This window comes from Mandrillus leucophaeus, unplaced genomic scaffold (assembly GCF_000951045.1).
Source record: "Mandrillus leucophaeus isolate KB7577 unplaced genomic scaffold, Mleu.le_1.0 Scaffold224, whole genome shotgun sequence".
NCBI lineage: Eukaryota > Metazoa > Chordata > Mammalia > Primates > Cercopithecidae > Mandrillus > Mandrillus leucophaeus.
In genome coordinates this window covers 3,455,026-3,463,697 of record NW_012102299.1, presented here as the reverse complement: position 1 = coordinate 3,463,697, position 8,672 = coordinate 3,455,026, and positions in this window count along the sequence as shown.

The following is an 8,672-nucleotide window of genomic DNA, read 5'->3' as shown; positions in this document are numbered from 1 at the left end:
TACCTTGGCTTATGTCCACTGCACATTATAGACATTTATGTAATGGTTATTGTTATGGGTGGGTTGTTTCCCCAAATTCATATGTGGAATCCCTAACCCCAAAGTTACTGTAAATGGAGGTAAGGCCTTTAAAGAGGTAATTAAGTCTAAATAAAGTCATACGTGAGACCCTAACACAGTAAGACTGGTGCCCTTATAAGGGACACCAGGGGTGGCACACACAAAGTCAAGGCCATGTGGGGGAACAGTGGGAAGGCACCCGTCCATCTCTAAGCCAAGAGGAGAAGCCTCAGGGGAAACCAACAACCCTGCCAATGCCGTGCTCTTGAAATTTCGGCCTCCAGAATAGTTTTTCCCAAAATAAATTCTTGTTCAAGCTATCCCGTCTATGGTATTTTGTTATGGTAAGCCCAGCAAACTAACTCCAGACAAGGAGGAGGAATTGAGAACACTTCTGATCCTGTTCTGCACAGCTCTTTCTCTACAATAGTTTCGACTGTTATTTATTTTTCCTTGAACTATGCTTATGACCCACAGCACTTAGCAAGGTGGTTAGCACACAGCAGATACTTAAGTGCTCTGTGTCCAAATTTAAGAAAAGAATAGATGATGAAGAGGAAGAAGGTGCCAGACTTGTTTGGGCCCTTTCCTCTTGTTCCAATACTGTTTATTTGCAAGGTTTTCTTTTTTTTTGTTTTTTTGACGAAGTCTCGCTCTGTCCTCTCTCACCAGGCTGGAGTGCAGTGGCACGATCTCAGCTCACTGCAACCTCCGCCTCCCAGGCTCAAGCGATTCTCCTATTCGTAAGCATTTTTTAAGTGAACAGTACCAGGTTTGGGTGTCACCGCCTGGAAAATAGGTGAACCGGCCTATTCTACATGGACCCATTTCAGAGAGTGACGTGAGTGAGTGGGCCCCTCTCTGCCCTCACTGCATATTGGGCAAGATGCACTGGCAGTACCACCCTGACATCAGAAGAGGAAACTGATCAAAACCCACTTGAGTTGTAAGAATCAGCGATTTTGTTCAGGGCAAAGAACTCATGTTTGTAGTTCTCCCAACACAGAGTCTGTCTGGCAAAACCCCAGTTAGTTTTGTAATGAGCACCAGGAGCAGAAAAAGGAGGATCCAGTTGTTTTACTTTTTTAGAAGCTGTCACAAATCAGGCATGAGCCTCTGAGAGATATGATTTCTTGGGCCTGAAAATGATACAAAATGGGCAATTGAGCAAACACAGTATGAAAACAAAAACCATAGGCTTTTGATCCAAATATACCTGGATTCCAATTTCTTCTCTACTCTCTGAAATTGAATCACCTGGAATTATATTAGCAAAGACCCTAAATCCTCAGTTAACTCATCTGGCAAATTAGGAATGCAATACATACCTGAAAGCTTTATTAAAAAGCTTACCACTAATGCTTATAAAATTACTGTTTTACTGCCTAAATTATGTGTTCATTATAGTAGCTATTCTTACTATTAGATATAGGGAATTCTGCCTTTGATTATATGCATGCTGCCGTGCTTTTTTGTTGTTGTTTTTAAAAGTAACTATAAATGAAAGGTACATTTGTAAAATAAGGTTGTTTTTGTTTGTTTGTTTGTTTGTTTGTTTTTTAGGGCTAGACATAGTTTTCAAGAGTCTTTGATTACCTTTAAGCACACAAGTGTTTTACAAATCATTAACTACCTTGGCTTAGTAGAAGTGGGAGTATAGATAGTGATTCAGAAACCCTGAAGTTAAACAGTGAAGAAGTGTTAACAACTGAAAATAAATCAGAAGACAAACCTTCCTTAAAACCATAACAGATGGAAAATATTTTAAATTCTGAAAGTTTGATTTATGTACATCTTTTTACTTAAGATCTACTGCTTAAGTATAAGCCTTATTATTATTGTTGGTTTGACAATTTTTTTTGAAAAGTGCATCAAGTAAACAATAATGTGAAATCTTTTGGCAGTTTTGTTTTCATATGTATGGATGAAGTGCCTCTTTCTTAGTGTGTAGATGTAACCCATATAGATGATTTTCTTCTACGAACAATAAGATCAGTTAAATACTGCCTTTTGCATTGCGTCTAAAGGGGTGGTGTTAAGGGGGAGGTGACTAATAACAACCTAGTTGTTGAGTCATCGTACTGCCCCCTGCCAGGGCAAAGCTATATTAAAAGAAAATAGGAGGTAATTTGACCTGCACACAAACCAAGTCTGCAGACAGGAAAGGGTAGAGTGTGATCAGAGGTGGACTGAGGAGATAAATAGATTGGCATATGGACTGTTCTTTCATTTCACCCCTGGAGAACTTTATTTGATTACCCATTACTGGATTCTGTAGCAAATATAATAAAGAACAATTTTTAATTTCTCTTTACAAACATGGCTTTCTCTCATAGCCTCAATAGCTGAAACTCCAGGCAAAAAACAAAAACAAAAACAAAAAAACAAACAAAAAAACACAGCATTTCTGTTTTCACTTGTAGGTGAAGAAAAATGTATCCTTAGAGAAAATTCAGTGCAGTAGATGGTTTTCATTGGAAGATTTAGCATTTGCATTGTTTAAAATATCTGGAGAACCATGACAGACTCAGTTTGTTAACCCATAGTTATTAAATTTACCCCACCAAAGTGATGTGCAGAAATCAATCATGCTGATATTGATAGAGACTTGCCTACTACCTACTACTACCTGCAAGTAACATAGCTTTCGGATAGCCTTCATATATGTAATTATTTATGCAGTGGTAACAAACTGTTTCTACATGAACAAAAGCCATGAAAGAGCAAGGCAACTGTTAATTCTGGCAATAGAAAAAGTCAGGAAAACGATATTAGGTTATTAGCCAGGAAAGAGAAAGACCTTAGGTAACTTAAAAAGTGACATCTTCCATTTGGGCGTAATTCGGATTAGCTCTCTATGGAAATGTGATGTGTGTATGTGGAGATTTATAATATTGTTTTATTGGATGTTTCAGTGAGAATGCATTTTAATAGCTTTAAAACTATCTGGTCCTTTATTGACTCATTAAGTGATTGCTTAATTTTTTCAGTTATATTTTATGGCATTTTATTAAGGAAAATGACATACTATAGTGATATTCACAACTTTCAAGATTCTCAGTCTAAGGGTATATATTTTAAATATCACCTATCTACTTTATATTTTTCTGGAAAATGGATACAGATCTATATTCATTGAGCAAAATTAAGCAAACCTTTACTGTAGTTGGTAGCATTGCTTTATGGCTTTTCTCATAAGATAACACTTCAAAATAATATTTGCAGACAAGCTGGAGTAAATAGTTGAGGATTTTCCTGCCTGTTGACAGCCATGTGAATCCCCTAAATCTTACCAGGCCAGCCCCAAGGACAGGAAGAAACAGTATATCAAAGGCCTGTAATCTACTCTGCCTCACTGCATCGGTTGGGAAGCTCTTCTCTGTATAATATAACCTATCTGGCCAGACTGGAAGAAAACAATCTCAATACGACTATGAATATACATACAAAACAGTAAAATTTAGTTTGTATTGCCACAAGGTTAAAGATATGGAAATGGAAATAAAATAAAATAAAACAAATACAGTTCCACTTCCCTCACTTTATCCCAACTGCATTAGAAAATAATTAAAATAAGGCCAAGCCTGGTGGCTCATGCCTGTAATCCCAGCACTTTGGGAGGCCAAGGTTGGCAGACCACTTGAGAACAGGAGTTCAAGACCAGCTTGGACAACATAGTGAAATCCCATCTCTACAAAAAAATTTTAAATATTAGCCAAGTATGGTGAGGCACACCTGTACTTCTGGCTACTTAGGAGGCTGAGGTGGGAGGATCACTTGAGCCCAGGAGTTTGAAGTTACAGTGAGTTATGATTGTGCCATTGCACTCCAGCCTGGGCAACAGAGCAAGACCCTTCCTCTAAATAATGATAATAGTAGTTGTCATAATTAATATACATCAGAGGTATGCTAGTCCAATTATAATTTGAAATAAAATGAATTTCTGCTTCCGGAGCACCAGTATTTCCACAAAGTTGGTTTTAGTGCTTTCACTGCTCATGAAATCGTCTTAGGGATTTTTGATGGACAGATGAATGGATAGATTACTGACAAAGCATTAAACGTCTGAAAGGTACATTGGCACTGGACATGTCATCTAATTTTATTCTGAAGATAATAGAAATGAAAGGGTTACTGCCTAGTTTCTTTAAAAAACAAAACAAAACAAAACTTAATTAAGAGTATAATAGAAAAACAGGACAACTGGGACCTAGTTCGTCTAGCCCTGAAATTGTCAGAGAAACTGAAAAAAATGTAACTTCTCTCATGAAAAGAAGACAAAGAAATACATTTAAATATAAAATGTTAAGCTATACTGAAGCTATAGTTTCATGTTTTTCAATCTATAAAATCTATGAAGTATTAACTGAATTTTAATTAACCTAATAATTTGTGGCAAAATTATCTGATTTACCAACTAAAACAAATAAATTTACTTCAAAATTGTATTAGATTAGTGAAACTTGATAATATCTCTGTTTTCTACATTTATTTTTCACAAAATGAAAGCATAAGGCCAACCTGTAGCCAGAGGAAGTGTTTGTATATTCTAAAACAATATTAGAAAAATATATGATTGCTGTGAAATTCATAATGCTAAATGTCATTAAGATGAATAAAAGTATCATAATACAGTACTCTGTCAACAATAAAGTAAAACTCCAGAAAGCTCTATGATGTTAGATAAAGAGGGCCATGATGAAAACAGTACATATAATCCTTCTGTTTTCTTTATCCAACCGGAAGCTTTTCTGTGGCCACCTTTGGAACAGCGGTATTAGCACTGCATAACCAACTCATAGCGAATAATGTTAAACTAACAAATGCATTTCAACAGCTTCATTTATAGATAAGAGGGCCTCCAAAGACAGGCAAGCAAATTGACTAAGCTCTTTAAAAAATGGTTTATTGCCCTAGAACACAATTGGGAAAAACTCAAATTGCACATTATAGAATTGCGTATTTTAAAACATTTCTATTAGCTGTTATTTTTGTGTATTCTTTAGTATCAATTTACACGTATCGCAATATGTATAAATATATGTGCTTATACATTTGCATGTATACATGTGCATGTATATGGAGTAATCAGTGAAGTTCACTGCCTTGAAATACATACAGATGGAAACGTACAGATGTTGGGAAACGAAGACTACTCTCCGCACCTAATTTTCCTATAAAGGGCCAACAATTCCTAGGAGAACAGATTTATTTGATTGGTGAGATTGAAAGAAGAAAAGGAACAATTTGTTTCCCATTTTAATGTAATCATCTACACGGCACATGCTTTCTCTGCTTCTCCCGAGGAAAGCTTACAGAGTAGGCTCTGTCCCAACTGCAGTTGTGTGTGGCCACCCAGTGTCTCCATAATAAAGTGAGTAAATCTATTTCTATTCAGAAATGCATATTAGGTAGCCTATTAAAACTGTGTGTGTGTGTATATATATACATGCAGTATATGTGTGTGTATATATATACACACACATATATGTAGTATAGTATATAAAGTATATGTGTAAAATATATGTTATTGTAACTATAGTTACATATGTTATAGTAACCACATATGCAATGGTCCTGATACATACATCAGAAACGAAAGCACTGGTGAATAAAAGGGCTGGAGTGACAGGTTAAGACTAGGTCACGCAGGTGCTATGCTCTATCCTATGAGCAATGGAAAGTTAGTGAAGGGTTTTTAACTAGGTGCGCGAAGGCAGATTTGTTTTCAAAGCATCAAATAATTGGTGAAATAATGGTCTTTCAGATAAATACGAGAGTCTACAAAATTGAGGCATTTTCTCCAATCAAGTACTTTGGACAATACAGGTTCCCATATGCTTCTGCAGAACCAGCTCTCATTTATAGTAACTGTGTGTGTATATATATATTTAGTAGGCTATCTTATACGCATATGTGTGTGTGTGTGTATATAGTTTTAGCAGGCTACCTAATATGCACTTATAGATATGTTGTGTTTTATAGTCAAGCTTTTTTTTAATGATAAAGATAACTTTTATTCCCAAGTATCTGTCTTTTGTGTCTATTGCTTGTTTCTTAGCTCAGGAGAGAAATAAGTGCTATGAGTGTGGGTTTTTGTGTGTGTGTGTTTGTATATATCTTTCTTTATATATGAAGAATCATATATTTTGTCATAAAACAAAACAATCAAGAGAAAAAACATACTTATAACATTCATCCATATGCAAATATATTTCAAAACTTTAAAATATTCATATCCTTTAAGCCAGTAAGCACAAAATAATTTATAAAATTATAAAAATAATACATTTCAGCAAAAATAATGTACAACTTTGTTTATTACACCATTTGCTGAATATTTGTGAACATTTAAAAATGTTCAATAAGAAACTGGTTAAATAAATTACAATATATCCATAGTATAGATTGTGTATTTACAGAAAATCTTTTTGAAAAAAATTAAAGACATAGAAAAATGACATTGTTACTTATATTAGAATGTATGCAAGTATATTCATACATATTAAAAAGCAAAGGGAAAATATACCAACATGTTAATAGTGTTTATTGTTTTGTAAGAGAGATGTTGTAACAAAATTATTGAAAAGATTAACTAGAACTAGTTCCAATAGTTACAATTAACAAATTGCCTGATTTCAGGTTAAAAAACAAAGACATTTGTAACACTCAGTACTATGTAAAGATAGAACTTGATACCCTGTAAGTGGTGAGCTCTTGGTCACGAGAGGAATTCACTAAGAGGGTGGATTACTGCTAGCCTCATATGGTTTATATTATACTTATACACTAATAGTGCCAAAAAGATATGCTCCTTACAATTATTTCTAATTCTCAGAACTCACAATTTAGTATGATTTTGAGATTAGAAATCTGTCTTTGTAATTCATTTCCATGCATATCTTTAAACAGATATGTTCTGGCTCTTTTTGTATAGGGATAACTTTGCTGAGATTTAGTAGAACTTCCGTGGCCATGAAGGGTGATCAGGAAGACAGGAAGAAGCAGCAGTGAGTGAGAAGGCTGAAAGTAGAGTAGAATCGTTGCTAATCTCCACTACTATAGCATTCTTTCTTTCCTACATTCGGAGTCACTAGGTTCTCAGAACTGGTCATGAAAAGCAGGGAAGTACATTGAGTGAGAGGATATATTGAGTCTATCCCAAATCTTAAGGGTTTAAGCTTTAGGAAAGCAAAAAAGAATTTTGAGTGCAGGACCTTCATGGGCCATGTTACTCTAAGTCATAACTTATCAGGGTTCAAGGGGAAGTTAAAAATCACCAAGTTGAATCTTCCTCTCACATTGATGTTTTGATTATACCTGTGGGAACTTCAGAGTGTGAGCACACCCAGATTTGAAGAAAACTGAAAAATACAGTTTAAAGGGGCCTATAGGAGGGTGGAGAGTGAGAGGAGGGAAAGGATCAGGAAAAATGACTAATGGGTACTAGGGTTAACACTTAATACCTGGGTGATGAAATAATCTGTACCACAAACCCCCATGACACAAGCTTACCTGCATAACAAACCTGCACATGTACCCCTGAACCTAAAATAAAAGTCAAAAATATATATAACAAATAAAAACAAAGAACATGAGAGAAAATGCATCAAAAAGTGGACCATCGGAAGAAAAGAATGTGAAGACAGCTTCAGTTAAATGTTTGTTTCACTGAAGCTAGTAAACCACAAATGAAATATTATACTTTTGTTCTCTGTAGAACAATGTTTTGATGTCTTATCTTTTGCCCTCCTTTAACTACCATCACCCTGTAGGCATCAGCTTGCACTGTTCCTTCTGCATTTGAAGTGTGACTATGCCCTAGATGCAAATGTATCTACTAAACAGAGAAAACACTACTTAGTTGATGGAGCTCAAGAAGTACTTATTCTACATAAAATCAGAGTCTGAAACAAAAACACGAGGCAAAAATTATAGGGCCACAGATTGAGGGTCAATAATCGTAGTTAACGGAATTGTCAAAAAATAAATAATTTTTCTTAAGTAGTGGGTTTTCCATTCCTGAAGGTGTTCCATCAAAGGCAACATAGCAGACTTTAGTGAATACAAGCGGGAATTCATTCAAAGAGTGAGCTCTTCCTCAATTTTATTCTACATTATGTAATTACTGTGGATAAAGCACTGAACAGAAGAGACATGGCTGTCTTGATGGTGTTTATACTTGAGGGAAAATATTACACACACACGTATGTAAACTGAAATAGCGATAAGTGCAATGAACAAGGAATTATCAGTGCTGTGGATGTGTTGACCTGTGCTCCTACCCATCTGACCTGGAAGAAGGAAGCTGGGAGTAGACTGAGGTGTCAAGGTATATTTTTCTGACTAAATGACATTTTACCAAAACTTGAAGAAAGAGTAGGAATTAAACCAGTGGAGAGGGAGAGGGAAACATGCAACAGAGAGGACAAAACACATATGCAATGGTTCTGATACATACATCAGAAACGAAAGCACTGGTGAATAGTAGGGCTGGGGCGACAGGTTAAGACTAGGTCACGCAGGTGCCATGCTCTATCTTACGAGCAATGGAAAGTTATTGAAGGGTTTTTAACTAGGCATGTGAAGGCAGATTTGTTTTCAAAGCATCA